We start from the raw sequence: 25,180 nt of genomic DNA, 5'->3' as shown, positions 1-25,180 counted from the left end.
TTTGTTTGAATTGAATAATATTATTAATTATTGAAGATAGGAAATGATTTGAGTATTAGCGGATTTTGTAACTTCTCATGGAAAGAAGTCAAAACAGGTAGTGGCCAGAAAAACCCTAACTACCTCCCCTAACAATGTAATGCTCCAAAGAAAAGGGAGTGAGGGGAGGAAAAATCGTGTTGAAATGTCAGGTGGTAAGGGGGGGAAGTTGCTAAGTCTGGTGATGACCAAATAGCATAAGCACTGTGTGCGACAAAACTTGCAAAAGACAGAGGTCTTGCAAGCAAGCTTGGGGGGAGATTTGATCCTAAAGGACGAATCTCACGGTTGGGTGGATGAAGGGCAATAGATAACGAAGGTGATCTCTACCCCTGGCGTTTTTCTTTCTTGGAAAAATTCCAGTAAGTAGCACCCTCCTGGAACTAATCTGCTAAACAAACTCGTTTATGTGTTTATATTTGTATATGGAAAGATAGAGGTGAAGCTCTTAACTTCCAACGAATAGTTGGAAATGATAACAATAGTGTTACTCTGTCACTGACAAAACATGAAACGTAGGTTCTTTACTGTACAGAACTAGAGTTATTACTCGTTTCTTGAAAGTATTTAGTGGTAAGGTTATTAACCGAACAATACTGGTTAAAATTATGATCTGGAAAATACCAACTGCGGAATTATTATCTTAATTGTGCTGGCTGTTTTATTGCTAAACCAATGATTTATAGTGGAATTACTGTTTGCGTTGTGTTGGTTGAATTGTGTAAATATTAGGAACTGGAAAACAAAAAAAAGCGGGAAGAACAATGCTAAGCCAAATAACTGATATAACATTTAACAGAGAATTTATGTGCATCTATACAAGTCGAACTAAGCTAGCAAAAATAAGAGGAAGATCTTTTAGACAAGACTAAAATCAACATAGAAACCTTTCCGTAACTCTAAGCCGAGATAAAACCCCATTGTGTTAAACACTAACAGGGTTAATTCCCGAGTTAATTGGTTTAAGCATTACACAACACAAATGGAAGAAAGAAAGGAACAGATGCTTTGTCCATAGATGTAAACCCCGCCTTACAACTAACTCAGAGCCGCATAGTTGAAAAGGCCTAAAACGTTAAATAAGTGAAACCCCGCAATGATATACGCACAGTCCTTTAACCACATATAAATACCAGAGCTACCGAAGCAAAGAGGTGCCGATAGTTTTCTAACCAGGAAAAGACGAGCATAAGCATTCATACAGTAATCAAAAACCTAAAATTATATTCCAGACAAATAGTAAAGAACCATATTCATAATCCAAGACAACCAGTAATGAACCATAAACTTATTCCAAGATAAACAGAAGCGAACCACATTCAAGTTCCAAGCTAACAGTAACGAAAAAGAGTACCAGAAAAGCTTATATGGCCTCGGCCCAATTTAGTGTAACAATACAATTTTAATAATATCAATCCAGAGGGCTGAGAAACCCTCACAGAACCAAAAACAAGAAGAAATTACCCCAGTGCAGCCTAAGGCTTAGGTCCGCAGGGAGCCCTCCGCTAGCTGTGCAAAAATGAAAGTACACTACTCTAGAACAACAAAAGGCTAACGCCTGTAGAGAGATTTAACATGTAAATTAACAATAGAGCTTCTTTAGTTTCAAAACTGGAGGCAAAACATTTAGCAAAACTCCTGTGAACTGAGTTATGGAACGCTAGGCGGACCCAAATTTCCCATACATCCGGACTAGCACCAAGGCCGCTGGAAGCTTACCCGGGAACCCTTGCGCGATGGAGACAGCTAGGGGAATCATGAGCTCCTCCTGTCGATTGCTGGAAGTCCTCGGACCCACATCCATCATCCCTGAAAACAAAGTGCGTGACAAACTATTTGAGAACAGAGTTCAGATAGCGAAGAACAGTCAAAACACTATGGAAAAATCAACACAAACAAATACTTACATGAATAAATACTTAGAAATATACATTAAACAGAGGGAAAATCCATACCTCCACACCTAAAGACCATCACCCGAAACAAAACTACAGATCTGCAGGCCAAGCTAGCCAGCGTGAGGAGCAGGAAAGCAGCAACAGGTGCCAAGGAGCGAAGGAGTAGAATGAAGCATATCTCTAGCAAATGAGGTTGAGTAACCCTCCGGAAGAAGCCCAAACATCAGATCGAAAACCCGAATCCTCCACTATTGATGTGTTGAGAGACCCAAGGTGTATAGCTGCAGAAGGACTGTTTGCCCGTGCCACATTAACATGACAAAGCATGAGTAAATTCCAACAACAACTGTAAAGACCAAGAGTATTAAGTAGCTGGAGTGTGCACTTGGGTGAGACTGTAATGGATTTAACGCAGAGTAAATGTAGCTGACATTGATCAGGGAAAAAGGACTCCATATCGCACAGACTCATGATGTGGTCCTTTACCATTACCTATAACTGCTAACATGAGGATAGATATTCCGAGAGTCTTATGAATGTTTCAATATGACACATGCCTTTCAAATCTTATGTAATTATTACTATGGTGAAAACAGAGAATACCATGTTGAAAGATTTAATTATTTTATTTTTATGAGTTTCAATGTGTATGTTTAGAGTTATGACAAGTGGTATCAAAGCCAAGGTTATCAAAACTGAGGCCTCTGGAAAATATTTTAAGCGAGAACAATCAGTTATCTTGTTCCTTTTGTTTCCGACCTGTTGTTTCCCACTAACTTGTTAAATTCAGGTATTCAGGACAACAACAGATTATGAGGAGGACAAACAGTGTTCCACCCAGGAATGTGGTTGACCTAGGACCTGCAAAATTTCCTGAAAATAATCCTGAAATATGGGTGCAGTTAGAGGGGAAGGCTCACAACACCAATCTTACAATACTGGAAACGATTTAGGAATTGATGAATGAGATGGCTCTCCTACGGGAGGACAATGCAAGATTAACAATGGAATAGGAAAAAATTATGAAAATCCTGTCAGACAAGTACAATCAGCGCCAGCCGATCCCCAGTCCTGAACAGAAACGAATGTCTGAAGAACAGGGTTACCACACAGAACATGAAGGGACAGAAGGAGGGAAAGAGAATCGAGAGGAGAAGTTGGATAATGCCTTTCAACATCCAACATCAAAAAGGCAGCGAGTGGAATTACAAGGGGAATTTCAAAAGATTAAACCGCCACTCTTCGATGGAGAGGTGGAGGAGGTAGCCGAAGCCTGCTTATTAACATGAATAAATATTTCCAATTGTATGAATATGATCACAACCTAAAAGCTCCGCTGGCTATCTTTCGACTGTAATGAAAGGCCACTTTATGGTGGGAGGAGGTCAAGATTGTACGAGGGGTAAGTGAACAGAATATAACTTGGGAAAAGTTCCAAAAATATTTCAAAGAAAGATATTTGACTGAACGATTCTACGACGAGAAAGCAAAAGAATTTCACGACCTGTGGTTGGGACAACAAACAATGGATGAGTTTATCACCCGATTTACCTCTTTACTCTGATATGTACCTTACATACGAGAGGAAAAGGCTAAGGTACATCGGTTTATCAACAGTTTACCCTTGACAATGAGAGAAGGAATTGAGTTTGATAATCCAAAAATGATGGATGAGGTTATACGGAAGGCCAGGATATGCTATCAACAAAGCAAGCAGAAGGGAGAAATTTTGGGAAATAAGTGGGCTGACAAGAAAGGTAATAAGATTTCTATGGGTAATAAGGGAAATCGTGGTAGTGTTAGCAAAGGATTTCCCAAAGGGAAAAACAACAAAAATCTGCATAAAAACTAGCTCAGATTTAAGCCACCCTCTGAAACCAGATTCAGTGAGCAATCTGGTAAAATTAACAATGAAGGAGTGAGGCCTCCAGTACAATTCTGGGGATGTGGAGGCCCACATTACATGAAAAACTATCCTCATCGAAAGGGAACCGAACAAGTTTCACAGATCCACGAAACATCTATGGTAGGTGATGTGGCCTAGAGTATACCTAAAATTAATGCCGCTCTCGAAGACCATCAGGCAGAATACCAGCCGGCTATGGTGGAGTTTGAAGGTAAGATTTTTTATCATATTGTATCTGTTTTAATTGATCCTGGAGCTACACTAAGCTATGTTAGTCCTAAGGTTGTGGAACAATGTAAATTACAGATTGTCAAGTTTAAAAACCCTTGGCTGGTACAACTGGCAGCAGGGGCAAAAAGATGTGTGTCGACCAAGGTCAATAATTGCCCTTTGAAAATAGCTGGTCAACTTTTGATAGCAGATCTAAATATACTTCCCCTTGGATCGTATGACGTGCTGATAGGCATGGACTGGTTAGAAAAATGTTTGTTCATTATAAACTGTAAAACAAAAACTATCTGCTACAAGAATGAACTAGGAGAAAAGTAGGAGATGCAAGGTATTCTAAGGCCAGTATAGATTCGGCCAATAACTGCCTCCCAACTAGCGAAGTGTATCAGGAAAAAATGTCAGGTCTATGCTATTCAGGTTGGTTATACCAACTCAAAATACAAGACTATGACCTTGGAAAGTATTCCAGTGGTTCAAGAATTTGCAGATGTGTTCCCTAAGTAGATACTAGGACTACCACCCAAGAGAGACATAGACTTCACTATTGAGTTGGTGCCAGGAGCAGCGCTGGTGTCCCGCGCTCCTTATCGTATGAGCATACCCGAACTAACAGGATTAAAAATGTAATTACGTGAGATGTTGGATAAAAATTACATCCGCTCCAGTTTGTCGCCCTGGGGAGCCCCTGTGTTGTTCATCAAAAAGAAGGATGGAACCCTTCGTATGTGCATGGACTACTATCAGAGGAATAAGTTGACAATAAAAAATAAGTACCCTTTACCCCATATTGATGAACTTTTTGACCAAGTAAAAGGGGCAACCGTATTTTCAAAAATTGATTTACAATTGGGATAGCATCAGATCAGGATCAAAGAAGAGGATATAGCCAAAAATGCCTTTAGGACTCGCTATGGACATTACGAGTTTGTGGTATTACCCTTTGGGTTAACCAACGCCCCCGCAACCTTTATGTGTTTAATGAACAACATATTTCATTAGTACTTAGAAAAATTTGTGTTAATTTTTATCGATAATATACTAATATATTCCTGCAATATTGAGGAACACAAGGAACACCTCAAGTTGGTCTTGCAAACTCACTGAGAACATCAATTGTACGTCAAATATAGCAAGTGCAATTTCTTTAAGGAACAAATTAAATACTTAGGACAGATTATTACTAAAGATGGAATCGCGGTGGATCCCGAGAAGTAAAAGAACCATAATGAAATGGCCAGTACCGAAGGACGTAGTGGATATAAGATCCTTCATGGGATTAGCTAGCTACTATAGACGGTTTGTGGAAGGATTTTGAGAATGGCCTATCCTATCACCTCCTTGTAGAAGAAGGGGAAAACCTTTAAATGGACCACAAAATGCCAAAAAAAATTTGAGCAGCTCAAGCATCTGCTCACCACGACACCTATATTAATTATAGCAGATCCAGGCAAGGACTATGTGGTGTGCACAGATGCGAGTAAGGAAGGGGTAGGAGGAGTATTAATGCAAGAAGGTAAAGTAATCGCCTATGAGTCTAGGAAACTAAAGGAATACGAGCAGAAATATTCCGCTTACAACTTGGAGTTGGCAACTGTCATTCACGCTTTAAAGATGTAGCATCACTATCTAATGGGTAAAAAGTTTCTGTTGATGACAGACTATCATAGTGTGACTAGTTACTTCAATCAGCCTACCTTAAATGTTAGGCAGGCTTAGTGCGTGGATTTTCTAAGTGGATTTGATTTCAAGATTAAGCATCTAAAGGGAAAAAAGAACTGGGTGGCGGACGCGTTGAGTCAAAAGGTACATTGCCTCTACAAAATTTCTTGCATCAAGGGGCGGACTACTTTCAATGAAATGATTAAAAAATCAGCAGAACAAGATCAGAATTATTAGCAAATAGGACAACAAATTCAAGATCCAACCAGTTACGATTATAGGAAAGGATATGCGATGGATGCTACTAGTATGCTGAGTTATAAAAAGAGAATATATGTACCAAACATTAAAAGTTTGATTTTAGATGAATTCCATAAAAGTCCCTATGCAAGACACTCGGGGTACCAAATGCTGATTACTGCACTCCGAAAGGAGTACTTCTAGCCTGGCATGAAAAAGGATGTAGCATAATATTTAACACGATGCCTGGAATGCCAACAAATCAAAACAAAGCATCAACACCGCGTTGGGTTACTACATCCACTGCCAATTCTGGAGTGGAAGTGGGAGACCATTTATCTGGATTTTGTAACAGGTTTATCCAAATCCAAAAGAAATAACGATTCTATCATGGTGGTGGTAGACAAATTAAGCAAATCAGCCCAATTTATACCCGTACAGTCCACTTTCAGAGCAGTGCAGATTGCCAATATTTTTATGCAAAACATTTTCAGGTTGCATGGGTTACCAAAAACCATAATTTCTAATTGGGATGTAAAGTTTACATCAGCCTTCTGGAGAACTCTGTTTGAGAGGTTAGGGACTCAATTAAATTTTAGTACTGCCTATCACCCTCAAACAGACAGACAAACAGAACAGGTGAATCAGGTTGTAAAAGATATGCTAAGATCTTATGTAATGCAACAACCATCTAAATGGGATTACTATCTGCACTTGGTCGAATTTGCGTACAACAACAGGTATCATACCTCTTTGCAGATGAGCCCGTTTGAAGAGTTGTACGGACGAAAGTGTTGCACACCCTCCAGTTGGGTAGGACTGGAAAATAAGCTAACATTGGGCCCCGAAATGTTAAGAGAGATGGAAGAAATGGTCAAGAAGGTACCAACCAACTTAAAGGCATCCCAAGATAGGCAAAAAAAATTTCGCCGATCAAAAGATAAACTTTAGAGAATACCAAGTAGGATATCATGTGTATGTGAGGATTAGACAAAAAAGGAGTACGTTACAATGAAGTGAGTGCACCAAGCTGGCACCCCGGTTTTGAGGACCATTTCAAACCTTAGCGAGAGTTGGGTCGGTGGCATACTAGCTTGCCCTACCAAGTCATATTTGGGTCCACAATGTATTCTATGTGTCGGTTTTAAAAAGATACGTTTATGATCCTAAGCACATAGTCAGTTGCCATGACATACAGGTAAGAAAGTATCTTAGGTAGGGAAACTAATTTCAATGATAAAGGAAAAACTAACTTAAGTATTGTGTGTTTCAGGTGGAGACAGAAGGAGAATTCTTGGTCAAGCTGCTGAATATACTCGATTGGAGAGAAGTAATGTTGCGGAAACAAGCCATCACCCAGGTTAAAGTGCAATGGCAACACTTTGTGTCAGATGAGGCCACCTGGGAGGATGAACAACTCATGAAAGAAGCTTATCCAAGGTTGTTTATGGCCAGAAAACATTGGGACGATGTTTGATTTCAGGGGGGAGATGTAATGTCCCCAGAAAAAACTGTAAATACTTTTTATTTACCACAGTAAGAACAAACTAGATAATTATTGTTATTATTTGTTTGAGTTGAATAATATTATTAACTATTGAAGATAGGAAATGATTTAAGTATTATCAGATTTTGTAACTTCTTATGGAAAGAAGTTGGAACAGGGAGTTGCCAAAGAAACCCTAACTACCTCCCCTAACTATGTAATGCTCCAAAGAAAAGGGAGTGAGGGGAGAAAAAATCGTGCTGAAATGTCAGGCGGTAAGGGGGAGAAGTTGCTAAGTCTGGTGATGACCAAATAGTATAAGCACGTGTGCAACAAAACTTGCAGAAGATAGAGGTCTTGCAAGCAAGCTTGGGGGGAGATTTGGTCCTGAAGGATGAATCTCGTGGTTGGGTGGATGAAAGGCAACAGATAACAAAGGTGATATCTACCACTGGTGTTTTTCTTTCTTGAAAAAATTCAGGTAAGTAGCACCCTCCTAGAACTAATCTGCTGAGCAAACTTGTTTATGTGTTTATATTTGCATATGGAAAGATAGAGTTGAAGCACTTAACTTCGAACGGATAGTTGGAAATGATAACAATAGTGTTACTTGTAGAAATTTTGAATAATATGACACATATTCACAGAGATTATCTTGATTATACACTTATAAGCAGAACATGCATAATACATAACCTCCTCTACGTTGATCATCAAATTGTAGAAGTAGAAACATTCACAGGCGCACATAGAAGCATCAATCACACATATCAACACAGTATTTTCTCGGGGAAAGCATCTCGCTAAAAACCCCAACTATTTGTATATTATAATGATTGAATCATGTAACAATACATAGTACAATACTCCTCACAAGTACTCAGTACTATCTCCACATGTTACACACAATACAGCTCAGATCTGATCTCTAAATCTCCCCCGCTGCTTGCCTGCCTCCACAGCTCAATACCTGCTCAAGAATTGAATGAGAATGGTTTACCAAACTCGTATTTAACCTCCAAAGAGTCACTCACACTGGGAAAGACGTGAGAAGAGGCTACAATACTTGGTATTGGCCAATTCATTGGCATACTCAATCCCTTTGATTGTGCAAATCATCATGCACAACTATAGTCACAACCGATAGCAATCTGATCCTCTAACACCTGTCCCTGCTGAACTGAACATGCACTGACATGCAACTGAGTTAACTGATGTATTCTATAGTTTCATTATGAGTTAATAACTTGTGAATTAATTAATAACTAATTCACCCAACTCATCTCTAGTCTATTGATCAGTTAGACTAAATACAACTAGTTTAACAAAGTTAAACTGAACACAACTCCATTAATTCCACCTCCAATCCACTAAACTCAACTCACTTGAGTTCTAACTGAAGTCATGCATGCAACAACTCAACTGACCCACAAAGAAAGCATACTTCCTTCTGACAACTGCATGTGCCACATCTGTAGCTCAAACTGAAGTGCTCCAAGAGAATAAGATCAAGTTTATAGTCCAAATATTATTATGAGACAATAATACTTGACTTTTCTATTTTTGACAGCCAGTCTAAAAATAGACTTTGATCACTCCTGCTGTGATCACTCCCGCTGTGGTCACTCCTGCTGTGATCATCCCTGCTGTGGTCACTCCTGCTGTGATCATCCCTGCTAGGATCCAAAAATAGAACTTGCGCCATAATTTTCCTGTGGACCCACTTAGTGAAGGCGACTCTTTGCACTAAGCTCCATCATCTTGTTGCATTCTCACAAGCATTTCTTGTTGCACACTTTTCAACACTCCCTCTCAACAAGAAAGGCTTCCTCTCAAACCCGATCCTGTAACTCTGGAATGTTCTCCATGCAACACATCTGGCCGGTCCACTTGTTCTGTCATCAAAGTCTCTGACTGCTATTGCCTCTGTCGACTGAAAACTTTTCATCTCTGTGCTCTTCAGTATCTGACTGCTCTAGCCTCTGTCACTTTGATCTCTGACTGCATCTGTGCTGCTGCTAGTTCTATCTCCCAGCATTGCATGCGCACTGTACCTCCCAATTGACCTCCCTGTTGGGCTAGAAACACCCTCTGATGCTGAAGCTATACCTGCTGCTGACAAGTGCTCCCTCTCTGACATCTGCGCTACTGCAACATCTCCATGCATCTCGCACCATTGCACGCCTCTCTGTGCCACTTAGCACTGTGCAAAACACTTGTGCCTCTCGCATTGCTGCAGCCTGCTAGCTATGTGCTATCCTGGGATTCCCTGCACTGTCGCTGTCTCTGCCGCTCCATCCGCATTTTTCTCTATTGAATCAGTCAGTTCCTGCTACTCCACATCACGGCTCCCGTAGCAAGGTCTCATCCAAGAGGTTGGGTACCTCAAGGATCCTGCCCCTCCTCTTTGGGATGATCACTCTATACCGCCCCACCTCCTACCTGGAGGTATGGCTGCATGTGATCCCTCAGCCCACCTGGCTCGAAGTTTCCCCCTACTAGAGGTCTCTAGATGAGTAGATTTCTCTACTCAATCTCCTCTTAGCTTCCCCTGTTGTGGCTGCTCCACAACCTCCTAAAGTTGTTGCACCAATCGTGGCTCCTCCACAATCGTCTGAGACTTCTTCTGGTGCTGCATGTTGAGAGGTAATGTATGCTCCCTCTCAACAACCAAGTCTCCATCATGACAACAAAAGCATTGCACTTTCGGTTTGTCAACCTTCTTCCCATCATTGGAAGAACAAGATTCGGAAAGAGAAACCTTCTCCTTCCCCTTCTTCACCTTACTCACTAAGGCACAATTCTCCTCATCCTGCATGGATGAAGAACCGTCTCTGGTACTCCGTCTAATCTCCTCCTGCATAAGATCTGACCAAAGTGTCTCCCATCCCGGCAGTTTTTCCCTTCCATTCACCGAGTCCCGGTAGCTATGCCAACTCTTAGGAAGGTCAAGGAGTGCTAGACTCACCATCCTCATCCGCCGACAGTCACCCCCACACTTCCCAGCTCATCTCGGCATTGGGTGAACTTCGTGAGATACTGAGGCATACTGTCTCCATTCTCACACTTAATGTTTCTGAGTTTTATCTCTTGCTTTGGAATTAAATTCGAATTCCACCAGTTCAAAAACTCAACTACTTCCGATCTAGAATTCGTGAGAACAAAGTATTTCTTGTACAGAGATCGACTGTATGGGCATTCACCGGATATCTCACCTTCCAAAAGAAGGATGAATCCAGAGGCTACCTGGACCGATCACAGACTCTGCCTAAAGAAATAAAATGTAAACACTTCCTGAATAATAGATCTGATGATCAATCCTCGCTTGATATCCTATAAAAATCTCTTCTACAAATCAAGCAGTTCTGATACCATGTAGAAATTTTGAATAATATGACACATATTCATAGAGATTATCCTGATTATACACTTATAAGCGGAACATGCATAATACATAACCTCCTCTACGTTGATCATCAATTTGCAGAAGCAGAAACATTCACAGGCGCACATAGAAGCATCGATCACACATATCAACATAGTATTTTCCCAGGGAAAACATCTCGCTAAAATCCCCAACTATTTGTATATTATATTGATTGAATCATGTAACAATACATAGTACAATACTCCTCACAAGTACTCAGTACTATATCCACATGTTACACACAATACAGCTCAGATCTGATCTCCAAATCTCCCCCACTGCTTGCCTGCCTCCACAGCTCAATACGTGCTCAAGAATTGAATGAGAATGGTTTACCAAACTCATATTTAACCTCCAAAGAGTCACTCACACTGGGAAAGACGTGAGCAAAGGCTACAATACTTGGTACTGGCCAATTCATTGGCATACTCAATCCCTTTGATTGTGCAAATCATCATGCACAACTATAGTCACAACTGATAGCGATCTGATCCTCTAATACCTGTCCCTGCTGAACTGAACATGCACTGAGTTAACTGATGTATTCTATGGTTGCATTATGATTTAATAACTTGTGAATTAATTAATAACTAATTCACCCAACTCATCTCTAGTCTATTGATCAGTTAGACTAAATACAACTAGTTTAGCAAAGTTAAACTGAACACAACTCCATTAACTCCACCTCTAGTCCACTAAACTCAACTCACTTGAGTTCTAACTGAAGTCATGCATGCAACAACTCAACTGACCCACAAAGAAAGCGTACTTACTTCTGACAGCTGCATGTGCCACATCTGTAGCTCAAACTGAAGTGCTCCAAGAGAATAAGATCAAGTTTATAGTCCAAATATTATTATGAGACAATAATATTTGACTTTTCTATTTTTGACAGCCAGTCTAAAAATAGACTTTGATCACTCCTGCTGTGATCACTCCCGCTGTGATCACTCCTGCTGTGGTCATTCCCGCTATGATCACTCCTGCTGTGGTCATCCCTGCTATGGTCACTCCTGCTGTGATCATCCCTGCTGGGATCCAAAAATAGAACTTGCGCCATAATTTGCCTGCGGGCCCACTTAGTGAAGGCGACTCTTTTCACTAAGATCCATCATCTTGTTGCATTCTCAACAAGCATTTCCTGTTGCACACTTTTCAACATTACTTTGTTACAGACAAAACATGAAACGTGGGTTCTTTACCGTACAAAACTAGAGTTATTACTCGTTTCTTGAAAGTATTTAGTGGTAAGGTTATTAACCGAACAGTGCTGGTTAAAATTATGATTTGGAAATACCAATTGTGGAATTATTATCTTAATTGTGCTGGCTATTTTATTGCTAAAAGAATTATTTATAGTGGAATCACTGTCTGCGTTGTGCTGGTTGATTTGTGTAAAAATTAGGTATTAGAAAACAAAAAAAAAGCGTGAAGAACAATGCTAATCCAAAGAACTAATATAACATTTAACAGAGAATTTATGTGCATCTATACAAGTCAAACTGGGCTAGCAAAAATAAGAGGAAAAACTTTTAAACAAGACTAAAATCACCGTAGAAACCTTTCTGTAACTCTAGGTCGAGATAAAACCCCATAGTGTTAAACACTGACAGGGTTAATTCCTGAGTTAGTTGGTTTAAGCGTTACACAATACAAACGGAAGAAGGAAAGGAACATATACTCTGTATGTAGATGTAAACCTAACCTTATAACTAACTCAGAGCCGCATAGTTGAAAAGGCCTAAAACGTTAAATAAGTGAAACCCCGCAATGATATACTCATAGTCCTTTAACCACATATAAATACCAGAGCTAGCGAAGCAAAGAGGTGCTGATAGTTTTCTAACCAAGAAAAGATGAGCATAATCATTCTTACAGTGATCAAAAACCTAAAATCATATTCTAGACAAATAGTAAAGAACCATATTCATAATCCAAGACAACCAGTAATGAACCATAAACTTATTCCAAGATAAACAGACGCAAACCACATTCAATTTCCAAGCTAATAATAACAAAAAAGAGTACCAGAAAAGATTACATGGCCTCGGCCCAATTTAGTGTAATAATACAATATTAATAATATCAGTCCAGAGGGCTGAGAAACCCTCACAGAACCAAAAACAAGAGGAAATTACCCCGGTGCGACCTGATGCTTAGGTCCGTAGGGAGCCCTTGGCTCGTTGTGCAAAAACGAAAATACACTACTCTAGAACAACAAAAGGCTAATGCCTGTAGAGAGATTTAACATGTAAATTAACAATAGAGCTTCTTTAGCTTCAGAACTGGAGGCAAAACATTTAGCAAAACTCTTGTGAACTGAGTTATGCAACGCTAGGCGAACCCAAATTTCCCATACATCCAGACTAAATGCCAACAACAAGTGTAAAGACCAAGAGTATTACATAGCTGGAGTGTGCACTTGGGTGAGACCATAATGGATTTAACGCAGAATAAATGTAGTTGACAGCGATCAGGGAAAAAGGACTCCCTATCGCACGGACTCATGATGTGGTCCTTTACCATTACCTATAACTGCTAACATGAGGATAGATATTCCGAGAGTCTTATCAATGTTTCAATATGACACATGCCTTTCAAATCTTATGTAATTATTACTATGGTGAAAACAGATATTACCATGTTGAAAGATTTAATTTTTTTTATTTTTATGAGTTTCAATGTGTATGTTTAGAGTTATGACAATAGTTATATTTACTTTGTTTTTATGTAATTTCAATTAAAAATGTTTTAATTAATAATTATAATTAATAATTTTATTACATTTTATTTTATTTTTATATTATTTAACTAAATCAAAATGGTTATAGAATAAGATAGGACAACATCTCTTTAATATTAAGTTGGAGAAAACCTTTATACATAATGAAAATTAATATATTTTCAAACAATTATATCATACAATTACAAAATAGCCCCAAGGGTTAGCTCAATCGGTCAAGTCGGGGCCTCGCCAATGGGAGGTCACAGGTTCGAAACCCGAAAGCTCTTGGGGTTAGGTCTGTGGTGACCGAGGGGTGGACCCCCTTCGGGTGGGGTCCACCCAGATTTATCGAACCTGGAGTAGCGGATCAACTGACCAGGGTCCGTGAACCAACTGGAAAAAAAAAAAAAAAAAAAAAAAAAAAAAAAAAATCATACAATTACATAATTTCTTAAAAAAAATAAAAAATTGCATAAAAAAATATAAAAATATAAAAACTATTAAAAATATCAAATATAAAACATTAAAAAAACACAATTTCATGGGACTTTTTGCAACCTGAGATACTTTAAACTTCTAAGATAATAATGAATTTGATGGCCTATAAAGCAATTTTTATAATTTTTGGTTTAATAAAAGCAATATTTCTATTTTCTTAATTATGAAAGGACGATTATTGTTATGATTAAGTACACACGAAAACATTTTATTTAAAATTATTTAATTATTTTTATTTTATAAAATATTTCATATATATATATATATTTAGGTAAATATTCAAAATCAATTAACAATGCAAAATAATTAAAAATTTTAATAGGAGAAATACCTATAATATTGATTTTTTCATTTAAATATTTAACTTTTTATAACATGCAAAAATATATACATATTATAATGAAGTTGAAACAATATTATATTGAAGATCATAATATCATTAATATTAAACATCTTAAAGTATTTGAATTCAAGCTTTTGTGATCTATATTATGAATGTTGAGAGATTTTTCCGTAAAAATCACATAAATAAACTTTTTATTGTCTATTAATTAATGATAACTCTTTAGCCAAAACTAATTTAATTAATAAACAATTTTTTTAATAAAAAAATTTGTTTATTAATTATGATAACTCTTTAGTAAAACTAGTTGTTATATTCTAACAGCGAGAAAACATATTTCTTCATCTATTTAATCTAATGCCGTGATTTGGTTCTTCATCTTGTCCTAAAGATGGACCACAGTACATAGATGGTTCGTTTATTTGATTTGTAGGAAAGATCTTTCAACATCTTAACAAATGGCCTCCTCTCTCTCTCCCTGTGACCCGGACTCCTTACCCATACAATCTGAGATCTTTGGGTGGGAACCAAGTGACTCAGGGGTCTTTAGGTGGGTTGGGAATGATACATTCACAGAACAAATCCAAAAACAAACGTGGACGGAAATCTGATCTGTCCAAGGCGAAACTTAAAGCAAAGATGGATGTTGCAGATGGTAAACAATATTCCATCCCAGGGGTTCTTAGAGCAGCACATCCCCCTGAAGGAGTAATCAAATGATCCTGACATCTTGGAATTGCAGAGGTTTGGCCAGCAAACCTAAAAAACTGGCCTTGAAAGAATGGATTTTCAACTCTAAAGCAGATGTTATTTTTATGCAAGAAACCCTGGGGAAGGCTTATGAGATTGAACCTATGCTTAATTCCCTTCTGCCTGGGTGGACTTTCAGTGCTATGGATGTCTTTGGACATTCGGGGGGAATTGCAATTGGGTACAAAGAAGGGAGGGTAAAAGTTCTCAATAACTGGGGGATGAAGAATGTTATGGGAATGGAGATAATATCCCCTGATTTCCTTTTCCCCATCACCATAGTAAATATCTATGGGCCATGTCAAGGCAGGGAATTTTTCTGGGATGAATTGATGACAAAATCTGTTATGAAAGCACCTGTGATGATTATGGGAGGTGATTTAAATTTTACATTGGGTAGAGCTGAAGCTTGGGGACCATCGGCAAGAGAAGATCCTCTTACAGATTTTTTTCCATAATCTCATCACAGAGAATAACTTTATTGACCCTCTCCCGATCAAGCTGAAGCCTACTTGGAGGAATCGAAGGATAGGAGCAGACAGGATTGCCAAAAGATTAGATCGATTCCTGCTGTCGGACTCTTTATCCTCCAAAGCTCCTTTGATCAGACAGTGGGTTGAGGAAATAGGGAATTCGGATCACTTCCCGATTTTCTTAGACATATCTATTCCTCCTCACAAACCCCCCGCCCCTTACAAATTTAATCCTGCTTGGCTACAAGATCCATCGTTCAGCAATCTGTTTAAAAAAACTTGGATTCACCCTGAACACAATGCAGGCGAGGAGAAAAGCTTTTTGTTCATGGAAAATTTAAAAAGATTGAAATCAACTACAATTTCCTGGGCAAAGGATAGGAAATTGAAACAAAATAAGGAGCTGATCAGTATAAGGGAGGAGCTGAAACAGATGGAGGGTTTGGATTCAGATGGATACTCATCTCAAGAATCTAAGGATAGAATCCTTCTTTTGGAGAAGCAGCAAACCAAAATTCTTTTGGAAAGGGAAGAAGAATGGAGAATAAAGAGCAGGGCAATTTGGCTAAAGTCTGGGGATGAAAACACTAAATTTTTTCATAATTTTGCAAAAGGAAGGAAATCAATAAACACTATATGGCACCTTAAAGATGAAGAAGGAAGAGATGTCAGGTCCTTTCCAGAGCTTTCTGGTTTAGGGAAAAGACATTTTCAAAACATTTTTGCTGATCAGGGCGAGGCTACTATTGCAGAAGTCTTTAAAACTGTGCAATGTTTTCCTAGATTCATTGAGGAAGATGATTCTGAAGATCTTACAATTCCGGTCACTAAGGCGGAGATAGAAGCAGCTATGAAGCTTATGGGCAAAGACAAAAGCCCAGGCCCTGATGGCTGGACAATAGAATTGTTTCTCCATTTTTTTGATCAAATTGGAGACGAGATAACTGAAGTAGTTGAAGAGTCAAGACTGAAAGGAGACATCTATAGACCATTTAACTCAACATTTATTGCTCTCATACCAAAGAAGGATGAGCCGGAAAGTTTTGAAGATTTCAGACCAATTTCATTGTGTAACTGCATTTACAAGATTATTTCAAAGGTTATAGCCCTCAGATTAGCTCCAATCTTGTCAAGGAACATATCTATGGAACAATTTGGGTTCCTGGATGGCAGACAAATCCATGAAGCTATAGGGGTCGCTCAGGAGGTAATCCATAGTGTCAAAATGAAGAAAAAGAAGGGTGTTGTTCTCAAAATTGACCTTTCCAAAGCATATGATAGGATAAGCTGGCTCTATCTACGAATGCTTCTAACTCATGTGGGATTCAACTATCCATTTGTCAGCTGGATCATGGGGTGCATTACAAATGTCAGCTTTGCAGTTTTAGTCAATGGAGCTGCCTCTTCCTTTTTTACTAGCCAGAGAGGCCTCAGACAAGGGTGTCCTTTATCCCCTCTCCTGTTTCTCCTTGTGGCTGAAGGGCTTAGTAGACTGATACATAAAGCCAGAAGAGAGGATAAGGTAAAAGGTATTGAGGTAGCAATAAATCTCTACATCACCCATCTTCTTTTTCGTTGATGATATATTGATTTTTACTAATGGTAATTACAGCGAATTAAAGGAGATAAAATGCATTTTTGATCTTTTTCTAAAAGCAACTGGAATGCAGATAAATTCTGTGAAATTACAAGTTTGTTTGGCTGATGTTGATAGAAGGGAAAGAAATCATTTGGCCGATCTTTTTCCTTTTCCTAGCCAATCTCTGGATGTTCCCTTCAAATACTTGGGTTTTTGGTTAAAACCAGCTGCTTACAGAAAAGAAGACTGGAACTGGATCATAGCAAAAATTGAAGCCAGAATTTCACATTGGAGCTATAGATGGTTGTCCAGAGCTGGTAGGTTGACTCTTATTAAATCAGTCTTGTTAGCCATCCCAGTTTACTGGGCTGCCCTAACTTGGATTCCTAAAGGTGTAATGGAGAAAATCAGAAGAATTTGTTGCAGATTTTTATGGGCAGGCTCTAAGGAATCCTCTGGTTTACCATGGGTGGCATGGGACAAAGTGGCCAGACCAAAAGAGTGGGGAGGTTGGGGGATTAAAAGACTCCCTGAGTTCAGCACCTCGTTAGCAGCAAAGTCAGGTTGGAGGCTTATAACTATAGAAAACCTGTGGACAAGGGTGGTTAAAAGGAAGTATATAGATCCAATGCCTTTGGAAGATTGGATTCGGAGTCAGAATAAGAAGGCAAAAAACTCTTCTGTAATTTGGAAGGCCACGGTGGATGCATTCTCAGTGATTGAACAAGGGTTAGCATGGAAAGTGGGAGATGGCAGACAAATCAGGATTGGCAGAGACCCTTGGGTTGGGTGTAATGAAGCTTATGCTTTATCGCCAGGGCTTCTTCGACATCTTGAGTCCAAAGGTATCACCTCAATAAATCAGGTGGAAAGAGTTGGGCAGTCTACTATTTGGGGACAGGCTTGGAAGGACGATGAAGAGTTAGGGCTAAATGCTAGATGGAAGAATGAATGGACAGGCTTCATCAAAGAACTAAAACGATCCAATGTTAGGATAAAAGAGGAACCAGACAGGTTAATGTGGGCTCACAACAAATCTGGGGGGTATTCTCCAAAAGAGGGATATTCTTTTCTATTGGGAAAGATAGGATGGGGAGTTCCGGAATGGTGGGCCAAAGATTTATGGAAACTCAAAAGCCCTGCCAAATCCAAGCTCTTTCTCTGGTGTATTTTAAAAAGGAAGGCTCCAACATGGGAAACTCTACAATCTAGGTTTCTAGCTGGTCCAGGGAGATGTCCTTTGTGAAAATCTGATGAGGAAACTACAAATCATCTTTTCACCACCTGTTCTTTCTCGAGGAAGATATGGGAGGAGGTCACTGGTTTTCTCAAGGTAAATGCACAGTGGGGAAATGATCCGCTGGGCGATACTTGGAGGAAATGGTGGCAAACGTATTCGGAAGGGAATATGAGGAACTTGCCTATTATCTTCTGCTGGGGTGTGTGGCTTGCGAGAAATAAGAGTCTGTTCCAAGATCAAAACACACCGACTTCTGTTATTGCCTCTAATATCACAGCCATTTATTCTGCTCTGCCTCCTCCTGAGGAAAAAAAATCCAGAACAAACCAAAATAACATCATTATACAGGAGGATATCCCTTGTGGTTTCTTTGATGGAGCCTCACAAAACAATAGGGCTGGTGCAGGCATGTGCATACATATCAATTCAGAACATACTCTAAAAGCCTCGGTTGGGTTGGGTACAGGAACAAATAATTTTGCAGAACTTTCTTCCTTACGTCTCCTATTATGCTGGCTACAACACAAAAACATCAACTCTATTCAGATATTTGGGGATTCTCTTAATGTTATAAATTGGATCAATGGTTTAGCTGCTTGTCAAAATCAAATTTTGATGACAATTGTTGAAGAGATTTTATATCTGAAGACTTTCTTTAACAGGTTCTCATTATGCCATATCTATAGGGAAAGGAACGAAGAAGCAGATCAGCTATCTAAGGCTGGTCTACAACAGGATCCGGGCAGCTGGGCGATAGAAATGATACATCAGGGGCAGTTTTACAGAACAGACCAGCCTCCATATGATCAGCAACAGTAATTTCAGAATATGATCAGCTCCATTTTTGACGGCACCATTTACAGTTTCTCTATATACTATTACATATTTTGTATATATTTTTCCTTAGTAGTTTTATCATTCGGCAAATAGATCATAGTATTCAGACCTCTTTTTAATATTTTTTGGAACACTACTATTGCTGGTGGACATACTTTTTTGACTGTACGGGGTTGTTTTTTCCTTCTCTGAAGGAGACCCCGGTTTACACTTGCTATTTTGATTTATGGATTTTAATCCTCCTCCCGGGAGGAAGACTACTACAGGTTACAATCAGCAGAAAAGCTCCCTGAGGGTTGAGCTGTGAATGTACTAATGAGCCCAGCACGGCTTAAGAACAATTGTATGTAAACTTTTTATAATCATAATAAAAAGTTTTGCTATTTTCCCCGGAAAAAAAAATATTGATGACCCAAATATTAAATTTTCTTTTCATAATTTATCTTCAAAATAAATTTATTTTTTATAATTTTCTTCTTTCTCATCGTTCTTAATTTTCATGCTCACACTCTCTTTTATATCCAATATCAATTCCTTTTTAACTATCTTTCAATTCCATAAATAATACAATATCAATGTGATTTTTATGATCATCATCTTTTTTATTTTCTATATTTTTTTCTTTCAGATGAAAAAAAGACTTGTTTATATAATGTACTAGTACATATTCCAAAATGTAAACCATAAAACATGCCATCTATATGCCTTTATACATAGTGGATTCGTACCATTTGGATTTACAAACACTATATACCCTAGTAAATTTCAAAAAACATCCAAAATAATATTTTATCACAACAAATATGCATCATCATGAAAGTTCTGCCAACATTTAGAAAGCCAAAAAAAGCTAGATACTAAGGCAGTTTAATGTGACCTTCCTCTTTGATTTGATTATCTTCCATATATATGTAAGACACGTTACCTGAAGCATCTGATAGTCCCTTCTTCAATAGAGCATTCACAACAGTATTGGCTTCCCTAAAAATGTGTTGGAAGGTGATTTGATGGAATGCCTGTCTGACATTGTTGATATGAGAAATCTAGCCTAATTTTTCATTTTCTATATATGCACTCACTCTTTCTTTTCCTATTTTACTCTCTCCTTTATATCCAATATCCAATGTAATTCCTTATTTTAAAATTGTTTTTAAATTTTATAGATAATGAAATATAACTTTTCTATGATACTTTTAAAATAAGGTAACAAAATATTTCCTCGTAAGACTTTCTAAACAGGCTGATGCACTAACCACATTTCTATCCTCATTATTGATCCAAGGTATCAAAATATGCTAAAAAATCAAAATACTCAGAATCACCTGAAACTAGTAACAAATTGTAGATATTGTCGTTCTGATTCTAGCGATGCTTGAATCGCCTCAATCTGACACTGTATGTGAAAGTTATTGCATTATAAATTTTTTGGCAAACAAATAAAAAGTCAACATGCAGGGTTGACTGGGCTACTGACTGGGTAGGCTGTGCAAGTGACATGGTGCTAACGTCGGCAGGTGACTGTGTAGATATAGTGTGCATTACAGGCCAATCCTGTGATTCCACGTGGCAACGTCGTACAGGTTGAGGTGTCAGGTTTTTATTGGTTGGTTGTGTTGATGTGGGCCAATGATGAGGCGCCATGTAGCCCAATGGGAGGGAACCACATGGCTCTCAATTTGCGTGCCAAAAAATTATTTGGTCAGTCGACTGACCCAGCAAGGTTTGACTTCATGACCTTCGTGTAATTAACTATCGATCCTGTTATGTAATGCCATTGAAACTTATCTGTATGGGGTGTCGGTCATATTTAGCATTGGCCATTAGAGTGATTTGGGGGAGGGGAAGGGCACGTGGCCCCAACCCCTAATCACATGGCAGATGCATAACAAATGATGAAGGCAGAGTAGGGCGGGGAAGTTAAACCCTAGCCTCAGGGTTCATTATAGTGCACACGACCACAGCGAAGGCAAAGCCTAACCGCTCACCCCTAGTCCCATGCAGCCACGTGGCCAGGGACGAAGGCAAAGGCAGAGACGACCATATGGCCATAATGTGATCTAGAACAGGGCTGAAAATTCAACGCTTAAGGGTCATTAACGCATTTAAAGATGCGACAATTTGAACCTTTTTCAGCAGGATTTCCTCCATCCCTATGTCAATTTGTTGCTCAATGGTCTGCTAAAAGGTGCGATTCATTGCTCAATTAGCTAGTTTTTCCAGTTTGTGGGACAGATAAAAGTGAAATGTTCCAGGGTGCCTAACAGTTATTTTTTAGCTTTTTTGAGCCCAAGAAGAGCCTACACAAGGGTTTTTGGGTGTTATGAACTCAATGGAAGTATTATTGTTTTGATTTTAGTACTGTATATTAGACAATTTGTCTTTTTGTGTTGCATACAAAGATTGTTTTAAGGTCATTTGGAGACTTTTTTGGTCATGGAAAGAGCCTAAACAAGGGTTTTCAAGCCTTTTAGACGCAGCTACAACATCTGTTACTTCATTAGAGCAACCATTTTTAGTCTATTCTTAGTATGATTGTGGGAAAAGGCCATTTCAACACTTCATTATAAAGTAGTTGAATTTGTGTTTTTTGATCTTGGAATGAGTACAAAGACATGTTGCCACATTCAATGAGAGAGTCCTTTTTCTTTTGACACCATCATTTTCTTTTTTGTTGAGTCAACTTGTGAGTGAGATTTCTCTAAAGGAGAACATTTTTTTGTAGCAGAAACAAGTTTCACTCTAAAAAAAGGTTTACTTTATGAGTTAAAGATTTGTAATGTACTATTTTTGTTGTTGATACCAATAAAGCGGCCTAGCAATTGGAGCAGGGCGTGGAGACATAGCCCAGGGGGGGTGAACTTCATTATCACATGGTTATTCTCTTCTTCATTTTTACCATGTTGGATTGCATATGCTTTTGTTTCATCTTTAAGTTCGTTTGAAAATAACCATTCGTAGTTGAACAAGTTATGAAATAAGCTAACTTTTGAAGACCCAAATTTATCAAAACTTGTAATGATAGAGGATGATCCCTTTTCAGATCATAGGTATCAGAGAAGGTTCTGACCAGAGATAACATGCATGGCGAAATTTTACAGCGTACAAAACTCCTATAACTGGAAGAAATGAATTCTTCTCTCCAAGTGGAGAACATGGATTTAAGAAGATTGCTCGAAGCAGCGTAGGATGAAAATAAGAAGTTGCACCTAATGTTGTAGAATGGCATTGAAGAGAAAATTGGGGAATGTTCATCTAACGAAGCTTCCCCAAGACTCGACAATTTGTGGTCATGGGATGACTAATGTTTGTACATGGGATGACCTTAGAATAGTCCCTCAAAGCGGAGGCGTAACAACATGAAATAAAATTTAGAAAACAACTGAAATCAACCAATTCTACTATCAGGCACTGTTATTCTTAAAAAAAAATATGTATAAATAGCGTAAAATTATAATTACTCCACAGATCTTGACTTCACATACAACCTATTAATTGATAAAAGATCTCGTTCTACCCTTATTAATCATACGAGTTACTATTAACAGCATTGCTTATGAATTGCAAGGAAAAAGAAGTGGTGTTCATCAATAAGCTAATTGTAAAGATGCGGAAAGGAAATAATGTCCTTAAACATGAAATAAACAATCTTAACTTTTGAAGAATTATGGCTGCATATATAATGCCTACCTATAGAAGAAAATGGGTGGTCTGGAAGCTCTGCTCCGTGACCTGGAGTATCAAGAAAACCCATTAAAAATTCATGTGACCAAGGCGGTCCTCAATCCATGGCAGATGAAAAACATTATGGAAAATAACAGTGTTACCTTCCATGAGAAAGGACAGACCTTGCCAGCCGAGACACGACAAGAAGGAAAACTCCAAATCAAAACCCTTTCCACAAGTCTGCAAAATCCTGGACAAAATATCCAGCACTGTAAGCAACGACTTAACCATAAAGAATAGGAAAATTGTGGCAATACTGTAACTAAAAGTAAGAAGATAAATAATCTAGCTTATCATTTCCACCTTGAAGAAAAAGGCGAGTGGGTTCGGCCTAGTTTCTCTCCAAAATGGTCGCTAGACGCCATGGTTTGCAACAATCCAAACCCTAAGGTCTTGAGCGAGGGGTTGAGCCAGGTTAGTTTTTTGTTCACCTGTCCTGCTAACTCCTAGCCGTTCGATCAGATGATCAGTTGTGCTCTGTCGAAGGGAACGCAGATCCCAAGCTTTGGTTGTCAAGTGGACGGAGTTGGTGCGGCTTCCAGATGCCTCTATGGTGGCATACTTATCCAATACAATAAATGAGTCAGGGTGTAATAATACTAAGTTTTTCATTGTATAGTTGTATTAATAACCTAGATTTGAAATATGGGAATGTTGTAAGTTATGTACTCAGGAAAGAATATGCCTCTATGGTGGCATACTTATCCAATACAATAAATGAGTCAGGGTGTAATAATACTAAGTTTTTCATTGTATAGTTGTATTAATAACCTAGATTTGAAATATGGGAATGTTGTAAGTTATGTACTCAGGAAAGAATATAAAGTGAAGTACCATGGTAATTTTATCATTTACTTATCGCTTCGTGTGTGTGTGTGTGTATATATATATATATATATATATATATATATATATATATCATGTTGTAAAAACTCTATTAGTTCTATGGGTATATTATATATATATAAAACAAAAATTTGAACTTTTGAAAGATAATAACCATCCCTCCCACCCAAAATAACTTTAATTAATATTAACATCTCTAGCTATATATGTGTGTGAGATTTTTAAATTTTAAACTCACAAAAAAATTAAACATAAACCCACATGTAAAAGTTCTACTTCTAATAATATATCCCTTTATTGAACAAATCCAACTTACATTCAATTCTACCTATAAACAAGTGCTAAATAGTAGCTAATCCTTGCCGCCTAATTTAAATGTAGCTAAATCAAAGTAAAAATAAGAAGTAATATAGCTAAATTAATGTAAAAATAAGAAGTAAGTTGAGTTTGTTCGAGGTTAAAGAGAAATTTGTTATAGACAATATGTATTTTTTAATAAATATATATTTGGTGAATTAATTTGATTTAATAAGTTTATGATTTACAAAGAGATTAAATTATTTTTTTAATTATTTTATAAAATTCACATTTTTTTTGCATTCCATCAAATATACTATTGTATGCTGCAATAAGAAACACATATTTTTATGCGCTCCATCAACAATATTCTTGTAAAAAATGATGTTGTAAATCATTGGTCTTGCATTAAACTGACCTTGGTATAGGATTGATTATATATTTTTCGTAAAATTCTAATTTACATGAATGTTACTCATTTAATTTTAAATAAGTATATATGAGATGCAACTAGCAACTTTAAATAAAATAAAAAATAAATTATGATGAAATAAAAATTCTGAAAAAAAAGGTTTATATATTAAAATATATATATAAATACAAAATTATAATATCAAAATTATTTAAAAAAAAAATTCTAAAACACAATTATCTACTTCATCATTACAGATATTTAAAATATTTAATTCATATATATATATATATAAATCACAATAAATTTTCAAAATAACTATATTACATATAATTTCAAAATTATATTTTTATATTTATATATTTTTATTGTTATTATTAGAATACATTAATAATTAAATAAATTCAAAGCCAACAACTCGATGCTTCCCTTCACGCCAACATATAAACTATTTTTTAAATTGATTTAGGAATTGTTTAAATGGAGGTAGGTATGAGAATTGATTATTGTACGTATTAAAAGTAAACAAGTTAGATATATATGAGATGATTCGTCTAAAAAGGCGGAGGTG

General features: G+C 37.6%; 1 long non-coding RNA gene across 1 annotated transcript; it reads right to left on the bottom strand.

Moving 5' to 3' along the window:
- Positions 1 to 22,923: 22,923 nt before the first annotated feature.
- LOC149214715 (uncharacterized) lies at positions 22,924 to 23,485 on the bottom strand. The gene is made up of 3 exons (XR_016250067.1): positions 23,358 to 23,485; positions 23,156 to 23,244; positions 22,924 to 23,060 (listed from the first exon to the last, which is right to left on the bottom strand). It is a non-coding gene; the product is annotated as an uncharacterized LOC149214715 (long non-coding RNA).
- Positions 23,486 to 25,180: the final 1,695 nt, after the last annotated feature.

The sequence above is a fragment of the Pinus tabuliformis genome, chromosome 1_1 (genome assembly GCF_031772625.1).
Source record: "Pinus tabuliformis cultivar Carrire ecotype Pingquan chromosome 1_1, CPIR1, whole genome shotgun sequence".
NCBI lineage: Eukaryota > Viridiplantae > Streptophyta > Pinopsida > Pinales > Pinaceae > Pinus > Pinus tabuliformis.
This window is presented reverse-complemented; position numbering and strand designations above follow the sequence as displayed.